Below are 22,504 nucleotides of genomic sequence, written 5' to 3' on the forward strand. Positions count from 1 at the left end.
TAAAGACAATACAAGTAATCACAAAATGCAGTTTTTAAATGGAGGTTTTTTGTTAAGGGAAAAAAAAAATCCAAACCTACATGGTCCTGTGTGAAAAAGTGATTACCCCCTAAACCTAATAACTGCTGCCATTAGCAGCAATAACTGCAATCAAGCATTGGCAGTAACTTGCAATGACTCTTTTCCAGCTGTGTAGGAATTTTTGTCTACTTATCTTTGCAGAATTGTTGTAATTCAGTCACATTGGAGGGTTTTCCAGCATGAACTGCTTTTTTAAGGTCATGCAAAAGCATCAGGACTTTGACTAGGCCACCCCAAATCTTCAGAGGTGGACTTGCTGGTGTGTTTGGATCATTGTCCTGCTGCAGAACCAAATTGGTTTCAACTTGAGGTCATGAACAGATGGCCGGATATTCTCCTTCAGGATGTTTTGGTAGATGGCAGAATTCATGGTTCCATTTATCACAGCAAGTCTCTTAGGTCCTGAAGCAGCAAAACAGCATCAGACCATCGCACTGCCACCACCATACTTTACTGTTGGTTTGATGTTCTATTTCTAAAATGCAGTGTTACTTTTACACCAGATGTAAAGGGACACACACCTTCAATATGGTTCAGTTTTTGTCTTTTCAGTCCACAGAATATCTTCCCAAAAGTCTTGGGGATCATCAAGATGTGTTCTGGAAAAACTGAGACAAAACTTAATATTCTTCTTGCTCACCAGTTCTGTGGATATTGTTGTAGGGGGCTTCTGTGACCCCACGACTCTTGGATGAGTCGTCGCTTTTGGTGTAATTTTGCTCAGCCGGCTACTGCTGGGAAAGTTCACCACTGTTCCATGTTTTTGCAATTTGTGAATAATGGCTCTCACCATGGTTCTCTGGAGTCCCAAAGCTTTAGAAATGGCTTTGTCAGACTTTTCAGACTGATAGATCTCTATTACTTTCTATCTAATTTGTTTCTGAATTTCTTTGGATCTCTGCATGATGTCTAGCTTTTGAGGATCTTCTGGTATACTGCACTTTATCAAGCTCCAGTATAGTGCCCCTCCTGGGGAAGGAGGGGCACTATACTGGAGCACTCCCTATCTCTAAGGGAGTGCTCCGTAGGGTGGCCGGGCACTCTCTTAGAGATAGGGTGAGGAGCTCGGCCATCCGGAAGGGGCTTGGAGTAGAGCCGCTGCTCCTCCACATTGAGAGGAGCCGGTTGAGGTGGCTCGGGCATCTATACCGGATGCCTTCTGGACGCCTTCCTCGGGAGGTGTTCCAGGCATGTCCCACCGGGAGGAGGCCCAGGGGACGGCCCAGGACACGCTGGGGGGACTATGTCTCTCGGCTGGCCTGGGAACGCCTTGGGCTCCCCCAGGAGGAGCTGGAGGAGGTGTCTGGGGAGAGGGACGCCTGGGTGTCTCTGCTGAGTTCGCTGCCCCCGCGTCCCGGTCCCGGATAAGCCGAAGACAACGAGTACGAGAATTTTGTCGTTTTTTTTGAGATTCGGATGATGACAGTGAGGAAGAGAACCAGTGGTCGACCCAAACCCTCACCACAACCACCAGCTCCAGCTGTCCCACCACCAACTTCCCATGTGCCAAGTAGCAGCACAGTTGTCCCTCCTCCACCGATGCAGATGGAACGTAGAGGGCCAGCAGAACAGCAAACCCCTCCTGCAAGCCACATGCACACACCTAACTGGCGAAGGGGAAGATGTGACTTAAGCACCATTCCCTGAACTAGTGAGTAATATCTCATATTGTTATGGGATTTAAATTAAACATTTGATTGTTTACCATTTTTGATTAAACAATTAATCTACAACTATTGTATGTTCGTATTATTGGTATGTACTGACCTGACATTTACAAAATTAAAGACTCCTTTTGACCTATATTTAAAAAAAAAACAACTTACTGTTCCTATCTGCTTCAATTTTGTTGTTCAGGTCAGACTGAAGCTGATTTATTTGTACTCTCCAACATTCTTCCAAACAGCTGCAGAAGTCCACCTTATAAGCTTACTGGAGTATATAAAACACCAGCAAGAGCAACTAGTTGCCAAGGTGAATTATCTGACCAGCAGGCTAATCCCAACTGCCCATGAAATGGAAATGCCTATCCCAGTACAGTTTCCATTGGCATCAATGGAGGAAGTGGAAAGCTTTGAGGACTGGTTGAAAGATCTTGTACATTCTCAACTGAAGCAGAGTTTGGTGAGTTTTTCGTTTGTTGTTTTTTTTTTTTTTTTCATTACCATCTCACTTTACATAATGAGATTCTAATCTACAATTTATGCTCAGTTATAGAGGCATTATTGAGACAATTTTAACATTTCAAGTATTTCTTTTAATGTTTTCCCCCAGCATTTATACAGTTCTCATAAGAACTATTTATTTAAACTATGACTTTAGAATCAGAATCAGCTTCATTGCCAAGTTTATGCACACAAACTAGGAATTTGACTCTGGTACACTTTGCCCTCAGTTTTTTGTTCAATATAAATGGAAATAAAAATCTTTTAAATATACACAAGTTTCTTTACGAGTGAATATAAGGTTGAATCAGTTCAGATATGCTTGGTAAAGATTTGGGACTGTGACTGTCAAGTGTTCATCAGAGGAACAGCTTGGAAGAAGAAATTGTCTGTGTGGCGGCTGGTTTTGGCAAATATCGCTCTGTAGCACCCACCTGATGTAGCATGTAGCGACAGTGAATGGTCGATTGAATCAGAATCAGTTTTATTGCCAAGTCATGTTTCACACGAATCAGGACTTTGCTTTGATGATAAGGTGCTCCACAAAGACAAATAGTTCACAGAAATAAATAAAAAAATATGTAACGTGTAATAAAAAAAAATGCAGGTTGTATAGGAATATTAAGAGAATAGAGAAAAATAGTGCAACTTCTGCATAGAAAGACCAACGCGACATATTAAAAATATACAATAACAGTTTGAAGTAGAGCTAGGCGATGAAATGATAGCAATATATATTGAAAGAATATTGTTTCCCTTGATAGACATATGAGAAAAGCTCGATATAGACCTTCGATATACAGACAAGATGAATAGCCAATGATAATGACATTTGATCCGTGCTGGACCAATTATGTGGCTATAATAGATCCACACAAGTTAGGTTGACGCAGACAGCACAGTAGCCGCCAGACGCGCAAGCGGCTAATGTTTGTGCAGCTGTAGCACCACTGGGAGAAAAAAAAGAGTAAAAAATGAGTTCCCCGTAAGAAGAAAAGATGTAAGACACATCAAATGACATTGCTGACAAGAAGAGCCCAAACAGTTCAGTCGTGTGGAGGTAAACAAAGTAGTATGCGCTGCAAATTATGTCGAGCACATTCCGATGAAGTCGGGGAATACCACAAACATGTTTTACCACCTGAAGCACCCACTGAAGCATGCAGAATGTAAAACTTTACAATCCTAGACGAGAGGGAGCGCTAAGCCCCCCTGCTTCCCGAAAACAATGCCTGTCAGCAACAACCAACCAGCTTTCTCTTGCATCATGCCTTATGAAATTTAAGCGACACAGACATCTCACAAATGCAGTAATTTACTGTATTGCAAAAGACATTATTGTTATGATTCTGGCACGTCTGCTCTACCCTGTCTCCCTGGCTGCAATCAGCAGATTAGATGCACCTGGTGGCTGCTGCAGTGTAGTGCAATCTGTGGCATGCCATACACCTGTGTCTTCCCTGATATATACTGACTCTGACAAGCAGACGGTGCCAGATTTTTGAAAGCCATTGTGTGAGTAGAAATCCAGCGTTCCTTCCTGTCTGATCATTGTTCTTGACCTTGCCTTGCCTTTTGGATTTATGCCTCTGCCTGCTCCCTGTCGGACTATTTGGATTCTGGTTGTCGACCTTGTTTCCTGCATCTGGTTTATGCCTCTGCCTGCCCCTTGCCTGACGCCTCTTGTTCTGATTGTTGACCCTGTTTCTGTCCTTAGATTATTGAGCCAGCCTAGCCCTCGGATTATTCAGCCTGGAGTCACTTCTTACCTGTGCTGTGGAGATCACTGCTTGCCGCCCACTGAGGTTTCCCCTCTGGGTTTCAAGTTCCACGCAAGACAAAAGCAGGTTAGTGGCTTTTCTGATCCCTGCAAAATCTGGAGAGACTACAAGTCACTAATTCCTCTTTTTGCCTCAGTGATTCCTGGAAGCTGTGAGGAGTGTTACCTGTGTGACGTTTTCCTGTGGCTGAATAAACCTTTTAAACTTTCAGTACTGTGTCTGGCTGAATCTTGGGTCCGCCTTTTTCTGATTCATAGCAGAAAGATCTGGCCAAAAATGGACCTATTGCCCGCACATCAGTGGCGTACCCACGTTGATGAGACCCTTTCCTGGTTGGGTTCCGGCATGGAGGAAATAATGTCCACATTACGTTCTGGCAATCTTGTCTCCGAGCCGCCACCGTCACAAAGAAACCACGCCCAAGTAACACAAACAACAGCAGATGTAAGGGAGCCACGCCTCTCTCCGCCTGAGATGTTCAGGGGAGACTCAGACCAATGTCAAGCTTTTCTAACTCAGTGTGAAATTCATTTTGAGCTTCAGCCGTCATCCTTTCCCACTGAATGTTCCAAGGTGGCGTTTGTTATATCTCTGCTGGCAGGAAAGTCAAAACAGTGGGGAACTGCTGAATGGCATAACAGGTCTGCATCTTGTGATCTTTATGAAACTTTTTCGAAGGAACTCATTCGAGTTTTTGACCTGGTCATTCCAAGTCGTGAGGCCGCAAGAGGATTATTGTCCCTCAAACAGGGTGATCAACCTGTCTCGACCTATACAATTGACTTTAATTTGCTGGCTGCAGAGAGCCATTGGAATGAGGCAGCACAAATGGATGCATTCATGAAAGGATTAAACGAATACATCAAGGATGAGCTAGCGACCCGTGACTATCCTTCTTCCCTGAAACAACTCGAGGATTTGGCTGCTTGCATTGATATTCGGCTGGCAGAGAGAAGGAAGGGTCGCTCATCATTAACTCAGGTTTCTGCACACCGGTATGAGAGAAGGAGTCGGTCACCTCTCACTGAGGAAAATGATAATTGTGAGCCCATGCAATTGGGCAGAACCAAGATTACCCCTGAGGAGAAAGATCGTCGGAGAAGATTCAAGCTCTGTTTTTATTGTGGAGAGACGGGACATTTAGCACTCAGGTGTCCACTAAAAGGACAGGCTCAGCAGAGGAAGGGAGGTTTCTACTGAGCCAAAGTCAACTATCTGCCTTCTCCTTCTTGTTTCCTGCCCATTTTCAAACCTCTTCTTTGTCTCTCCAGGGGTCCGTGTTTATTGATTCAGGAGCAGATACTGAATTCATGGACGAAACATTTGCAAACAAGAACGGCATAAAACTTATTCCGTCAGCTGACACAAGAAACGTGCTAGCTTTGGATGGTCACAGCATGAACAATTCACATCTCAGGACGGAGGAGATTACCTTAACAGTCGGAGGTAATCATCAAGACAAAGTAACTTTCATGATCATTAATTCACCTGAACTTCCTGTAGTCCTAGGGGCCTCCTGGTTGCAGAAACACAACCCTCACATCGACTGGAAGAAAAAATAAGTTTTGGGTTGGTCTGAGTCATGTTCCGCTGACTGTCTTTTGTCTGCTGCTACGGAGGTCAGTGTGGAGAATGAGGTTGAGGAGACCTATCCAGACTTATCGAAGGTACCGCAAGAATACCATGATTGAAAGGAGGTTTTTAATAAAATCAAGGCCACAGCTCTGCCACCCCATAGACCTTATGATTGTGCTATTGATTTGCTTCCTGGCACCCCTAAAGGCAGAACCTATTCATTGTCTGGTCCAGAGCACAGGGTCATGAAGAGTTATGTTGATGAGGCATTAAAGGCAGGGCACATTCAACCCTCTTCCTCTCCTGCAGGTGCTGGTTTCTTTTTTGTTGGGAAGAAGAATGGTTCATTGAGACCATGCATTGATTATAGAGGCTTTAATGAGATAACAGTTAAAAATAGATATCCCTTACCACTCATGAACACAGCTTTTGATCAGATCCAGGGAGCCAAGATATTTTCTAAGCTGGATCTAAGGAATGCATATCATCTGGTCCGAATCAGAGAAGGAGATGAGTGGAAAACGGCTTTCAACACGCCTACGGGCCATTATGAATACAAGGTCATGCCATTTGGACTTACTAACGCTCCTGCAGTTTTTCAGTCATTGGTCAATGACGTTCTAAGAGACATGGTGGGTCAATTCGTATTTGTTTATCTTGATGACATACTGATTTATTCTCAAGATCTGGAAACCCACAGAAAACATGTCAGAGCTGTTCTTTTGCGTCTTCTCCAAAATCCGTTGTTCGTCAAGGCAGAGAAATGTGAGTTCCACATAACTACCACTTCCTTTTTGGGCTTCATCATTTCCACAGATCAAATGCTTGTTGACCCCTCCAAGGTTAAGGCCGTATTGGAATGGCCTGTTCCAACTGATCACAAGCAGCTTCAAAGATGTCTGGGCTTCGCAAACTTCTATAGGAGGTTTATTGGAAATTACAGCCTTGTTGCTACTCCCCTAAACGCTCTTAACTCTTCCAAGGTGAAATTTGTGTGGAATAAGGATGCAGAGAAGGCCTTCAATAGGTTAAAGGAACTCTTCTTGTCAGCTCCAGTGTTACGGTCTCCTGACCCAGAGAGACAGTTTATCGTGGAGGTGGATGCCTCAAGCACTGGGGTCGGAGCTGTATTAAGCCAAAGAGGTGAGGATGATCGTGTTCACCCATGTGCCATCTTTTCAAGGACTCTGTCACAGGCTGAGCGGAATTACGACGTGGGAGACACAGAGTTATTGGCTGTCAAGTTGGCGTTGACAGAGTGGAGACATTGGCTGGAGGGGACTAAGGAGCCGTTTATGGTGTGACTGACCATAAGAACTTGGAGTACCTGAAATCAGCAAAACAGCTAAACCCCAGACAGGCTAGGTGGGCTTTGTTTTTTGGTCATTTTAATTTCTCCCTATCTTACAGGCCAGGGAGTAAAAATGGCAAACCTGACACCCTATCCCGGATTCAAGAGCCTGAAGAATCTCAGTCTGCCTATCACACCATCATATTCTTCCTGAAACCGTCAGGTTGTCTGTGTCCTGAGTGGAGGTGGAAAGGGAGGTCCAGGAAGCCATTAGAGATCTGCCTATCCCACCATCATGTCCACCTGACCGCTGTTTTGTCCCTGAACGCCTTGTGCCTAAGGTACTGGAGTCTTGTCATTGCTTTTGTTTAGTTTGACATCCAGGAATCAGCAGAACCATTCAGACAGTTCGAACTCAGTTTTGGTGGCCATCGCTGGTCAAGGATGTCAAAGACTTTGTTGGTGAATGCACTCAATGTTGTCGAGCCAAGCCCTCTCGTCGCCCCCCTGCGGGGTTGTTGCACCCTTTGCCAATTCCCCCTCGCCCATGGTCACATATTGCAATGGATTTTGTGACAGGTCTACCGGTTTCTAATGGTCACTCTGTACTACTAACCATAATTGACAGATTTTCAAAAATGGTTCATCTGGTGCCCTTGGAGAAGCTTCCATCTGCTAAGGAGCTGGGTGAGATATTGACCTGAGAAGTTTTCAGGCTCCATGGAATTCCAAATGACATTGTTTCCGATAGAAGACCCCAAGTTGTGTTACATTTCTGGAAGGAGTTTTGTTCGTTGTTGGGAATTTCTGTTAGTCTTTCCTCAGGGTTTCCTCCTCAGTCTGATGGCCAAACCGAGAGAGCCAACCAAGAAGCTGAAACCAAACTTCGTATATTATGTGAGTCTGACCCGACCAAGTGGTCACAAAATTTGCCCTGGGTTGAATACGCCATGAACTCTATGCAATCAAGTGCCACTGGTTTGTCTCCTTTTCATGTTGTGTTTGGTTTCCAGCCACCCATGTTTTCAGTTCAGGAGAGAGAAGCTAATGTTCTGTCCGCCCAAGCGGATGCCCTAAGGTGCCAAAGAATATGGAGAAAGGCCAGGAGGTCGATGATCAGAATGTCACTGGTTCAGTGATTTATGCCTCTACCTGCTCCCTGTTGGACTATTTGGATTTTGGTTGTCGACCTTGTTTCCTGCATCTGGTTTATGCCTCTGCTTGCCCCTTGCCTGATGCCTCTTCTTCCGATTGTTGACCCTGTTTCTGTCCTTGGATTATTGAGCCAGCCTAGCCCTCGGATTATTCAGCCTGGAGTCACTTCTTACCTGTGCTGTGGAGATCACCGCCTGCCGCCCACTGAGGTTTCCCCTCTGGGTTTCAAGTTCCACGCAAGACAAAAACAGGTTAGTGGCTTTTCTGATCCTTGCAAAATCTGGAGAGACTACAAGTCACTAATCCCTCTTTCTGCCTCAGTGATTCCTGGAAGCTGTGAGGAGTGTTACCTGTGTGACGTTTTCCTGTGGCTGAATAAACCTTTTAAACTTTCAGTACTGTGTCTGGCTGAATCTTGGGTCCGCCTTTTCCTGATTCATAGCAATTATACCAATAGGCATGGTCGAAAATGCTTAAAGTAATGGACCCTCAGACCCCCCTTTTATTTATTTAACATCAACAAAATAATGTGTCAATTTTTGTTCTATTCTCCTGTAGTGCTTGAAGATTTTAGTTTAAAATATTTATACAAAACATTTGTATAATTTCAATGACAACTTTTGAAAATAAATCTTTGAATCAAAAATACTTTTTGATATCTTCAGATCTCACTTAAAAGTACCAGGGAACATCAAAGACTGGCAAAAAAAAAGTTATTTGTTTATATATTATATGTATCGATATCGACTTCATATGAAAAATATTACCGTAATAAGCTTTTTTTTACATACCGCCCAATCCTGGTATGAAGTTAAGATAAGTAGTATTTACATGTGCAGAGATATTTGTATTTACGAAGGGGAAGTGTCAGTGGGGGACCCGGGCTTTGTTAATGAGGCTAGAATTCCTACAAATTCCAAGAAAGAAGAGCTGCTCCATCCAAAGTGATGTATGTGAGGAATGTATGTCGTCTCTTTGAATCAGACAAGGTTCTCTTTAAAATGTTTGCTCACTGTCAGTGTAACCCACATCGCTTGCTGTCTAGGACACCACCTAGACAGCCAGCGGTCGAATGACAGCATGCGGCTAAACAAATCGCCACTGGTCAGATCAGGGAGGGTACCAGAGAAAATTACGGAGTCGCACATTGTTTTGACAAACTTACACACTGAAGCAACACTAATTTTGGTGACCTCCGGGTGTAATTACTGCTAGCGTGAAGAACAATCTTACTGTATTCAGGCTTATCCTTAGCCAGCGGTTTTGAGCAGGATTTGATGTTGCCTGTTCTGGCCGCTGGCAATCATTTGACTATGGTCGCTTGTGTCTCTAGTGCCACATTTAGGACTATGGAACTGCCAATTACCAGAGTCGGCTTCTCAGCGGGTGTGTCGCTGAGCTGGGAAAATCTGTTAGAAACAAAGATGGGTTGGTGGTGACCAGTGGGCTGGGATCTAGAACAATGCTTTCTACATACTGTCATCCAGCCAGCCAGAGGTCCCGGTTGCATGGGCTCTGCTGAGGGACTGCTATGGGGAGTTACCCTCAGTGGCTCTGCACTGCCCAAGGGCCTTGGCTATCTGCTGGTTTTTCAACGGCGCAGTGCTGGGCCTCCAATTCCAACACCCTCGCTTCCAAAGTTACAAAAATGCTACATTTATCACATGTACCATTATCACTAAAGGAGGCAAAGGACTAACTGAACGTCTGACACAGAGAGGAGGAGACTCAAAGAGAGATGGAGAAGCAACAGAATGGGTAGCCATGGTGAAGCTAATGCTTTGTTAGCGACCCATTACCAGTACAAGAAACACCATGTGGAACATGGAGGGTCCCAGACATTAAGTGTAGCAACAGAAAATATGTGTTTTAACATGCTTATGTTGTGGTTTGCGAGATATAGGACCCCAGAATGCAGACGAGCAGGCAGCGTGATGGTAAGTGCAAAGGTTTAATAACAGAAACTCACTCACAGCAGGAGGCAGGAACAAAACAACAAACAGGCAGGCGAGACAGGCATGGCATGAGCAAAAAACAAGACTTGGTTTGAGAACTAGACTTGAGCATCATTTGGAAGACAAGACATGGTTTGAAAATTGTTTCCGCGCCGAATGACAGAACAAGTGTGTATTTATGGAGTGTAAACCAGGTGAAGCAAGACAGATTAACTAGGTGCAGGTGAACCGAATAAAGTTGATTAACAGAGAACACAACGTGACAGGAGCAAAACATGGCTTGAACAGAATGTAAATCCAAGGAAACAAACTAATAGAACTATAACTAGAAAAACATGAAACAAAAGCATAAACAGGAAAATAATAAACAGAAGCATGATTCAAAACTTGAGCAGTGAAAAACATAAGGAAAAAACCCAAAACCAAAAACCAAACAACCCCAAATCATAACAGCTTATGTGTTAGAATAAATAAAATATGTCACAGTAAAGAGAAATCAGATCAAATCAAGAGAGCCTTCACATACCAAACAATCCACCAAATTCAACAGTGAAAACAGGAAGTGACGCAATATGCCTTACCATGCTCCTTCAGTCAATGATTGATTTCATTCAGGAAAGAGACACAGCCAAGCACAGAAGCATTGGAGCAGGCATAGCTTCTATGAAAAGAAAAATATCTACCTATATAAATAGGTAGCTATATAGCTATATAAATAAACTTATCTTACCTAAAGTTCTACAGGCATTTCTTTATCATATGGAATAGTGTTAGAATGTCAAAATATTAGAATGTCATAGTAATTAATTTACACTTCACTGAAGAAAATAAACCCAGTTCCTTATACGTTTACTGGGTTTACTCAAATTATGAATATTATGTATTGCATTGCTTCCAATTAAACAATGACAATGTTATACTCATACTGTTACCCTTCACAAGCATTTGATCCTTTTCAGTTCTATGCGCACCTGTGTTGTGACCAAAATACATCATTATGCAAACTGAGCTCATACACAAAAATGTAAAAGAGTTATGTCAAGCTAGAAAGGACTTTTATAAAGGTGTGCATGAGAATTTTTGGGAAGATAGGGCAGTTGTGCATTGCTCATTAGTTTGTCAGGTACCATATTCTTCCAGGCTAGTGGCAGCTGCCGCATGCATTGCTAAGTGAAGCGCTGACAGCTGTGACATCAAATCACTATTTGAAAGCATAGCTTATCACTGCAACACTCTGTCATCATAAAAAGGCGACTGAACCTGCTAGTGTCTGTGCAACAAGCCTCATATCATGACAGCCAGTTGCACCAATCTGAAGCATAAAAGGAGTAGGTGGCAGGTAGGGGCTAAAGGATCAGTGGCAGTGTGAGAGGGGACAGGAGAATGAGACGGGAAATACACTGGGGAAAAGGAATAGAGTATGTGAGAAATAGTAGAAAAGGGAAGTTTGAAATATGGCATAAAAATGAAAAAAGAAATACATGAGATAACATCCAATTTAACAGACCAATTAGTTTTTATTTTTTTCAACAGGCTCCAGTTGAAATTAATAGGCTGATGATATACAGTTTTGATTTTGAGAAGAATGGGACCAACATGCTATGACAGTCAGACATTTTGTTTGATTAGCTGCTTAGGCAGGCTTTCAAAAAGACCTGGCTGTGCTCTGGTAAACACAGAGCATACTGAGGTCTAATCTCGCCAGAAACAGCCAGATGGCTGCAAATGATAGCTGTTTTGTTAAATGTCCTAAACAGAGATGTATCACTTTACATCATGACACTGATGTCTTTAATTTTTCCTCTAAAAGAAATGTGACACAAATGGGGACTTCTGACACAAAAGACATGGACTCCAGAGAGGAAAACTTTCATCCTGATCCAGAAAAGTGAAATGTGTGTACAATGTATATTTATGTCCTGCTGTTTTTTTTTGTTTTGTTTTTTTTTACATTTAAGTCTTAAATAGAGTCATCTTGAACAAAGATGACAAGCTTAGCCTCATGCATTAAGCCTTCGGTCTATCTTATCCTCTTGTATCACAGGAAATCATGAGGATGAGCTGTCTGAATAGTTACAGAACAGCTGGCAGTCCCTGCAATAGTACACCCTTGAGTGTTTTGCAGACTTTATTCTAAGTTCCAGCAGGTCACATGCTGAGTTTATTCAGCCAATCCAAATGGTGCCCACAGTTTTAAAGGAGAGGATAAGACTTCCCCAGTTAACACGATTTTCTTTTTTTTGTGTGTGACAATTCAATTATAAAGAAAATTGTATGTGTCAGCATAGGCGGAAGTAACAGTGGGGTGGGGAGGAGGCATCAGGAATTGTAGATTTGGCCTCCCTCCAATGAATCATTAGAGGAACCTATATTATTGAATAATACAAAAATAAAAATGCATAAAAGGAAACCCACCATTCATCTAGGCAAATGATGCATTTATAATGATACAATGATGCATTTATTTGGATTTAAATGATAATAAATATTTCTATAATATTTAATCTCTAAGCAATATGCTTTCAAAAACTTTCTACGTCTGAAAGGGCAGGAAGGGGTCAAGCATTGGAACCTGCAGAGCACTGCATGGTGTGTGAGAGAACAGAGGCTGAGAGGAGGGAAAGGAGAGAGCAGAGCAATTGACAGCAGATAGAGAAAGAAAGAAAGAGAGTGAAAAACTGCAAAAGCACACAAAATGTTGAAACAATTCTTGAATATGATAATATGATGTGAGGTAGTGTAGAACAAGTGTCTAAAAAGGTGTTAGGTAGACAGCATCGGCAGACATTTTGAGCTACTTCCTTGTGGATTTTATTCACAGACATCTTAATTTTGTTAAGAAGAAATGCATTCTTGTCTCTCACAAATTTCCATTTTAACCTCCTGGGCCCGTATTCACAAAGATTCTCCGAGTCCTCTCAGAGAGCTCCTAATTTAGCCAAAAACGTTCTGCCAAAGAGTCCTAGCTTAAGGGTGATTCATTTGCTGCTGAGAGCAACTCTAAGCAGGAAGATGACAGAAATTCCTATCTTAGCGAGTAGGTGTGGTTGACCCTGCTAGGTGTGATACTTTCTTCTAAGAGCTGTGATTGGTTGTTGCAAAAAACCAACCAAAAAAACAAATGCGATCCTACTAATCAGTGGAGAGAATGTAACCGATGATGTAAACCATGATGATAAAACTTAGCAGAATTATGTTAATTATCACAGCATAAATTTTTGAATATAGCTTATTTATTTGCTCATCATTATTTTGATTTGCTAGTTATTATGTTTACTCACCATGCTGGTCGTTTTCATACTGCATCTATTTCATACTAAGTAATTTCATATTAATAGTCTGCATTTTACTGTGACCTATAGTGAGGTTTAGTTTGGTAAAATGACCAAGAAAATGGAGAAATAAAGGTAGAGAAAACGAAACTGAACAGAGGAGCAGAGCCTGCTTGTGGATGAGAAAAGAGGAATGTTGAAAGGTGGTACCTGCTGCAATCAAAAGCTAGAGAGGAGATTGCAGCACAGCAGAGAACTTCTCCACTGACGGGGAGCATTGTCGATGACCATTTAAGCTTAAACTACTGACATCATCATGTTCAATACAACAAATACTTATTCACCTTATTTACATCTTCCTTCTATGTCTTGTCTGGAGTTTGTATTTATGTATATCTATTTTATTCTGAGTTTTTTCAGATTGTTTTCCCAAACTTATTTTTTGAAAGCATTTTGCAGTCTGTAAATATTTAAATAATTCTGTAGAATATTGTTTGTAATTTTGTTCACTTTTTATTAATGGTAATTTATTATTGTTTCTATTATCTATTGGTTCTTCCTGATATTACTTTACTAGATGTACACCTTTAATCTGTCCTGCCACTTAAACTATTTAAATTTCCTTCTAACGGGTTAATCTTATTTCCATATTAATAATTGTATGATCGTTTTAGAAGTTTGGTGCTCATTTACTCGACTGATTAGGGTGTGGAAACCTGTCTGAAGCATTTTTTTCATTTTCTGTTCATTGTTTGGAGAATATCTCTCCTTTCTCTATTTCTTTCTGCCATCTTGCCTGCTTATCTTGCTCATCTTGACCGGGGGTCTGGGCCGTTGGCGTAAGGCTTTGAGCGGTGCCGGCACTAGTCTGGGGTGGTGCTGCGGTAGCCTGCCTGTCTCCATCCTGGAATGAAGGGGACCACCTCCTGGGTCTGGGGGCTGATTGCCCCGCTGGGGTATCTGTACCTGAACTTGGGAGTATACAGGTCCTTCTCAAAAAATTAGCATATTGTGATAAAGTTCATTATTTTCCATAATGTCATGATGAAAATTTAACATTCATATATTTTAGATTCATTGCACACTAACTGAAATATGTCAGGTCTTTCATTGTCTTAATACGGATGATTTTGGCATACAGCTCATGAAAACCCAAAATTCCTATCTCACAAAATTAGCATATCATTAAAAGGCTCTCTAAACAAGCTATGAACCTCATCATCTGAATCAACGAGTTAACTCTAAACACCTGCAAAAGATTCCTGAGGCCTTTAAAACTCCCAGCCTGGTTCATCACTCAAAACCCCAATCATAGGTAAGACTGCCGACCTGACTGCTGTCCAGAAGGCCACTATTGACACCCTCAAGCAAGAGGGTAAGACACAGAAAGACATTTCTGAACGAATAGGCTGTTCCCAGAGTGCTGTATCAAGGCACCTCAGTGGGAAGTCTGTGGGAAGGAAAAAGTGTGGCAGAAAACGCTGCACAATGAGAAGAGGTGACCGGACCCTGAGGAAGATTGTGGAGAAGGGCCAATTCCAGACCTTGAGGGACCTGCGGAACCAGTGGACTGAGTCTGGAGTAGAAACATCCAGAGCCACCGTGCACAGGCGTGTGCAGGAAATGGGCTACAGGTGCCGCAATCCCCAGTCCTGGGCTACAGAGAAGCAGCACTGGACTGTTGCTCAGTGGTCCAAAGTACTTTTTTCGGATGAAAGCAAATTCTGCATGTCATTCGGAAATCAAGGTCAGAGTCTGCCAGAGTCTGGAGGAAGACTGGGGAGAAGGAAATGCCAAAATGCCAGAAGTCCAGTGTCAAGTACCCACAGTCAGTGATGGTCTGGGGTGCCGTGTCAGCTGCTGGTGTTGGTCCACTGTGTTTTATCAAGGGCAGGGTCAATGCAGCTAGCTATCAGGAGATTTTGGAGCACTTCATGCTTCCATCTGCTGAAAAGCTTTATGGAGATTAAGATTTCATTTTTCAGCACGACCTGGCACCTGCTCACAGTGCCAAAACCACTGGTAAATGGTTTACTGACCATGGTATCACTGTGCTCAATTGGCCTGCCAGCTCCCCTGACCTGAACCCCATAGAGAATCTGTGGGATATTGTGAAGAGAACGTTGAAAGACTCAAGACCCAACACTCTGGATGAGCTAAAGGCCGCTATCGAAGCATCCTGGGCCTCCATAAGACCTCAGTGCCACAGGCTGATTGCCTCCATGCCACGCCGCATTGAAGCAGTCATTTCTGCAAAAGGATTCCCGACCAAGTATTGAGTGCATAACTGTACATGATTATTTGAAGGTTGACGTTTTTTTGTATTAAAAACACTTTTCTTTTATTGGTCGGATGAAATATGCTAATTTTGTGAGATAGGAATTTTGGGTTTTCATGAGCTGTATGCCAAAATCATCCATATTAAGACAATAAAAGACCTGAAATATTTCAGTTAGTGTGCAATGAATCTAAAATACATGAATGTTAAATTTTCATCATTACATTATAGAGAATAATTAACTTTATCACAATATGCTAATTTTTTTAGAAGGACCTGTATTATATGTATGGGGAGTGAGTGTACAATGTATGTTGTTGTGTGTCTCATTGGGTGTGTGGGTGTGAGTGTTTTATGTGTATGCATGAGAGTGGGAATGTGTGACTGTTACTGTGTGCGCTTGATTTTGTGTCAGGTTGGTTCTTGGGCTGCTCCCTCTCCTGGATCAGCTTAGAGCTTCCATCAAATCTGTTGACAGATCATCCTACCTGAGCTTTGGATCTCTGCAGCTCCTTCAGATTTAATATGGGCTCCTGGCGGCTTATTTACAGTAATGTTGCTTAGCCCGTCATTGCCATTGCTTCTGAAGTGTGTGTATGTATGAGTGTGCTTCTGTGACTTTCAACTGATCCTCCGGTTTCCACCAGTGGGTGTGGTCAGGCTGGCTGCAGCACTCACACCTGACAGCAATCATCTGATTGGCATCTGATTTCCAAATATTGGTCTGAAGATTAATCACAAACATGAAGGTTCAGTGGTTATGTTAACAGTTGTGTCATATTCTTTCCATTTATCGATAGAGACTAAACAGTGCTTTGTGGGATATTCAAAGCTTGGGATATTATTTTAAACTTACCCCTGCTTCAATTGGAAATTGATTGCGCTGAACTTTATTCAGTAGTATCAGACTAAACAGGGGAATGCAAATGCACACCACACTTTTCAGATTTTATTTGTAGCTAACAGAAATTTGGAAATCCGTGTATTCTAATCTTTGGTCTTCACTGTGATGTTTTACTTTGTTTTGTTGTATCCAATAAAGTCCTCATTAGAATATACTGCTATGGTTGTAACATGACAAAAAGTGAACAAATTTAAGGACTATGAATACCTTTGTCCACTGTGATGTAATAATAAATTTGATTTTTCATCATTACCATTGATCCACTTACAGCTGAACATATTTGAAGCCAAGCATGCTCTAACTAAAATCCAGAGGAGGATTTCACAGCCAGTTGATGTCATCCTCTTCACAATGTCCCTGGCTGAGTGCTGACAGAGCTGCAATAATTCAAAGCAATCACAAGAAGATATGAGAAAGACTTTGCAGTAAATCCCATCTGGATCATAAATGTATGGCATCTGAATGCATCTGCACACTCTACCTGTCCCACCACCTGTGGTAGTCAAGAGAGCTGTTTTTACTGAGGCTGAAACACCTGCAAACAGACAAATCACAAGCAAACAGAGGGAACATCTTAAAAAATCTAGCTGCAGAGCAGTGTCAATATACGCAACATGTGCAAAAGCAGAAGTTTGCAGCAAAAGTCTAAGCATTTAAATGTTTAGAAATATGCAGCAATCAACCCAGATGGCACTGACTACACCTGACCCCTTTTTGCTAACCAAAATTTGACAATGGAATGTAAAATAATCTATCAATGCTGTATAACAAAATGACCTATAAACAACTCCAATTACTTCAAGATCTGCATTAATTTGCAATACAAATGTGACCACAAATTGCAAAAATACTGTCACAGACCAACCTGTTTGTTGTCTCATGGAGTTTCATTGTGGTGTGTTACGAATATAGAAATTAATATTATTTGGCTATGGATTGTTTGCACATGTCAAAAAACACGCCACCACCCGTGTACTGCAAATGAGCACCACTATCACAGAAAAAACACAACTGACACTCAGATATCACAACAATAACCCAGTAATAATATTCCTTAATCTCACTCTATAAGGATGTTAGAAACTAAAAGTTAAACTGATGTTATGAATTTGATTAATTAAGCCATTTCATACAGCATTGAAATGTCATACTCAGAGGGTCAGTTGATCCATAAATATAAAATAAACAAAAACACAAGAAAAAAATTAGGGAATCGCCCCACAGCTGAACACTGTTGGGGCTCCAGCCATGGTTACAACATGAAAGTGCGGTACAAACTTTCTGGAACTTTCAAAATAAATTGCATTAACCTACTTTCAGCCAGACAACTGACTTCCCGTGATGTCACTGCCCGTATAAAACCCCCCCCTTTCCAACGAACTGACGTCTTCCACATGGCCTTGCGGAGCTGGAAGGAGAAACAAAGTGCGCTAATGTCTTTTTGCTGGCAAACAGACATAACTCTTCAAACTGGATCCAAGAGTGTCATACGATCAGGCGATCATATGCACTAAGTTAAGTACGAATGAATTGCTTTTAGGTATCCGGTATTCATTCATGAACGGGAGTAATTAAGGTACAAGCGTTGCTTGACTTTCTCTCTGAGGTCTACAGAAGCAAACTGTGTCCAAAGAGTTCCCAGCAGAGACCCTTTCTCTACGACGCCAAGTGGAGCAGTTTTCCCGGTCTGAAGGAAGGACAACGGGGATTGCATCACCTGGTTACAGCTGTAACGTGCAGTTTGGCCGGCCGACAGAATGAGCCGCCCCACCCAACAGCTACGGATGTTAGCTGAAGCTAACCCTTTTGTTCACTGTGGATGTTTCTTCAAACTTCATCGCCCCGGACAACTTTTCCTCAGCACGCTTCACCTGAGAGGTTAGGTTTGGGCAGAGAGAAGTAATTTAGGATGAAATAATCTAAACATTTTTATTTTATTTTATGATGTTTGTTTTTGTGGGTGTTGAAACTCAGGTATCTTAGTGCTAGCAGATTATCTGCTCAACACACGTGCTCAGTTTGTGTTCTGTGTTTGTGTGTTTTTAAAGTTAAGGCAAACTTTATTTAAAGGGTGATTTTAAACATAGATCAGCCATAGCGCGCCGTCCACGCTTATACATTTTAACCCTTTTATTAACGGTATTTTAAAGGTATATGTGGGAGTTTGATGATAAGCTACAAGCTTCTTTTGTTAGCTTTAACTGCTAACAGCTAAGAACACGTGCTTGCCTACTAAGATCATTTACCCAAAAAGGTTGTTGGTTTTCAATCTAGTAAAATATTTCCTTAAACATTATTTTATTAAACTTGATAACTAAGTAAAGACCATTAAGCCCCATTTCTCCAGAAAGATTTAGTCATTTTTCTTTGGTTCTTTTTCAAATAATATTTCCTTAAATATTATTTTACTTTTCCTTAATAATATTTCTTTAAATATTATTTTAATAAATAAAGGCAGCTAATTAAACACTGTTGAGAATTGGTCGTCCAGAAGGTTGGTTTTATTCAGCAGATCATTCTTTAAAACATTCTTTTATTAAAATAATATTTTATCTGATCTTGCATTGTGAAGGGCTGTCTAAAGGTTCTGTTGATTATTGCCTAAGTTGGTTCCAAGACTAACGTAACTTCACTTCCAGATTCTTCAAGATAATCCTTGGTTCTCAAACATAAACATTGCATGGTAATGTTGCATCACTCTTTCAGTCATGATATTCAACCATCTTTAAGCAACTTGTTTATATTGTACATAGCCCGTTAGTCTTCGTTTTTCTTTAATTCTTCTTGGTAGTTTAGTTAGATTGTTTTAGCAAAGTGAAGAGTTTGTTGAATGAAATATGTTTGACTTGAATTGACTTATTTTTGTTAATAAATTCTTGTATTTTAAGAAATTGTGTGAATTCATTCCGTGTGTGTGCAGAGTTTTGCTGTTCAATAATGTCAAAGCTTGGCTCACTCTTTTCGATTTTGTCCTAATACCACCGCCTTATTGGGCTGGTATTTACAGGACAACCCTTAACAGACCGAAATATTATTTAATAAATATTCAAATATTAATATTAAATAATATATTCATATTCAGAGTTACAACAGCACTTTGAATTGCAGTCCCTGATCTCAATACATACAGTATTCAGAATGGGAGCACAACAAAAGTGATAAACATACAGTACTTCAAAGATGTGACAGGACTTGATGTTACACAATCTCCTATTCATTTCCTCAGGCTTAGGTCCCTGTAACACATGTTTTTCAATACACCGGTCTGCATGGTAAGGTGACTTGACCATTTCCTGGTAAAGACTGTCTTTTTTCAGTGTTTTCTCAATGTGTAATATATGGTAGGCTATATATTGAAGCACCAAAAGTTTTAAATGGATGATAATCCTGGTGTGTTTTTAGTTTGGTTGATATGTATTTAGTTTGTTTGATCACTGCAAAAATAAGTTCTAGAAAAATAATCAAGCAACGGCATATTTCATAATCCTGGAGTGGCCCTGTGTTTTTTTTTATTATTATTATTTTTTATTTCTCAGTGCAGCAGGGTCGTGACATGGGTCGGGACCCTGTCAAGCAAAAAGGCAAGGAAAAAGTAAGGAGTTTTGATCGGATCATGCAGAAAAAAAACAATGACATAGAAACATATAACATGATGGGCAGTCCTACAGTAGTATTTTCTCATACACCACTATAGACATTTGATTCCATAATTCATGGCTTTTATTTGTTAAACAAAGTAACAGAGTTAGATAAAAAGTCTTTAATCATATGTAATGTAGGGACATCAAACTACATAAAGACATTTACAGATGCATCTAAGATATTAGATGAGACGTATTTTAAGGAAAATCTGAGCGTAGCATAATCCAGTTGAATTCTGAACAACCTAAAGATCTATATTTTGAACTAGTGATGAACAATTACAGGTACACTAAAAGAATCCTTTCATTTACTACTGAATCATAAGATGCGAATCAGATACCAATTCAGTGTTGCCAGTTAATGACGTAACTGTTGGGCAGCTATTACTATTCATTGGACATGCAACTAATACATAGAAAATATGTTCAAGGTGCAAGTAAAAGATTGCCTTTTTGTTTCTTTATGCTCATTGCAGAATCTCGCCTAGGCTCTGCTGTCCTGGACATAAAGAGCCATGAAGAGTTCCATGCGTCCGCAGATACTCAGCAAAGCAGTCCGTTTTCTTCCTTGGTGGCCTCCATGGCAGAAAGGTAGAAAATAATGATGGACCGTCACTAGTCGACTGGTACAAAACAAGGAGGGAAAATTGTGTCTCCTTGAAACTCCATGGTTTTTAGGTTACGTGTTAAACCCACGTCTTCGATCGGTAAAGTTGAAAACTTACAAGCGTTCTTATTCCTGTAAGCTTAATTCGCTTAGTTTCTCATTGGCCAACTGGGAGAATAAATGAAATCCACGTGGGACTTCTTCTCCAGAATTGATGCTCCCGTTGCGTGATAACCGCGTCTTGGTTTCAGCTGGAAAGCAATTGGTGGGCCGTCTCATACTCTGTTATATAGTTGGCAGTGGCCTCAGGGCTGCGATGCCCACGTCTTATCAGACGCGGTGCCCGCTGGGATTTGTAGGAACAGGCTATCCTGCGGTACAAAATGGCTGATGACGTTGGAAAGGCATAGTGGCGTCCAGCAACGTGCAAATGGTCCAATATTCAGCAAACAAGTGGTCCAACAGTCGTATTTATTCCCCTTGAAATTGAACATTCTGCAATGTTAAAATCTCAATGTATTATTTATTATATATGGATTTTATTTGATAGATCAGCAGAAATCGGAAAAAGAAATCTATAAAGTAGAGTGAATGATAAATGTTTATTTAAATTCTCTACAAATAAAAAGCTAAAAAAATGTGAAATGTATTTGTATTCATCCCCCTAAATCCCCTTTACTCTTCTTTAAAGGCTTCAGTTGTTTGTTAAATAATATTAATGAATAAAAGCAAAATTCATAAGGAACAAGAAACTCACCATACAGGTCAGGGAGAAAGTTGTGGGGAGCAAGATTAGGTTAAAGGCAGATGTGGTGGATGCTTCTACCACCACCACAAAGTGTTAGTATTGTTTCATTGTTTTACATTTATTAGTTTCAGATGACACTATACATAAGTTCAAGTTATTTTATTTAGACAGATATTTTCTAATGGCGGCACATTTTAGTTAAGATTTGTCTGAATGGTTTACTTATTCTTGTACTGATGCTTTAGATAAAGGTCTTGTTGCTGTGTTGTTGCAGGGCCCCCCAAATCATTGCCATCCAATCGCCTTCATCCGCCGAAAGCTTTTTTCCAGAGAAACCCGTTATTCCACTGTTGAGAAGGAATGCCTGGCTATAAAGTGGGTTCTGGATTCACTTCGATATTATCTTCTGGGAAGACATTTTGTACTGGAAACTGATCACAAAGCCCTAAAATGGCTGGAGAGGATGAAGGACACCAATAGTCGAATAACTCACTGGTACCTGGCAATGCAACCCTACAAGTTTGAGGTGCATTACATCCCTGGGAAGCAGAATATTACTGCTGACTACCTGTCCTGCTGTGTCGGTGAGCCTTCAGAGGAGGGGGAGTGTGTGGTGGATGCTTCTACCACCACCACAAAGTGTTAGTAGTATTGTTTCATTGTTTTACATTTATTAGGTTCAGATGACACTATACATAAGTTCAAGTTATTTTATTTAGACAGATATTTTTTAATGGGTGCATACTTTAGTTAAGATTCGTCTGAATGGTTTACTTATACTTGTTTTTTTTCTTTGAGGTTCTGCAAACGCAGACCAGGTGGAGGTGGAAGCCATGAACATACCATTATTCCAAACGATTGGGGGGGGGACTTAACTTCTTAACTTGTTAAAGTTGTTAGTTATTTTGTCACTTTAGTATTCACTTATTTGTGTTAAGTTAAAGATTAATGTGTGTCATTTATGTTTGTTAATTTGTATGTATTTTTTTCCATTTGTTGTTCCTCTTATGTTGTGCCTTCCCCATTTGGTGAGTCTAGGTTATTCCACCCC

The sequence above is a fragment of the Girardinichthys multiradiatus genome, chromosome 8 (genome assembly GCF_021462225.1).
Source record: "Girardinichthys multiradiatus isolate DD_20200921_A chromosome 8, DD_fGirMul_XY1, whole genome shotgun sequence".
Taxonomy (NCBI): Eukaryota; Metazoa; Chordata; class Actinopteri; order Cyprinodontiformes; family Goodeidae; genus Girardinichthys; species Girardinichthys multiradiatus.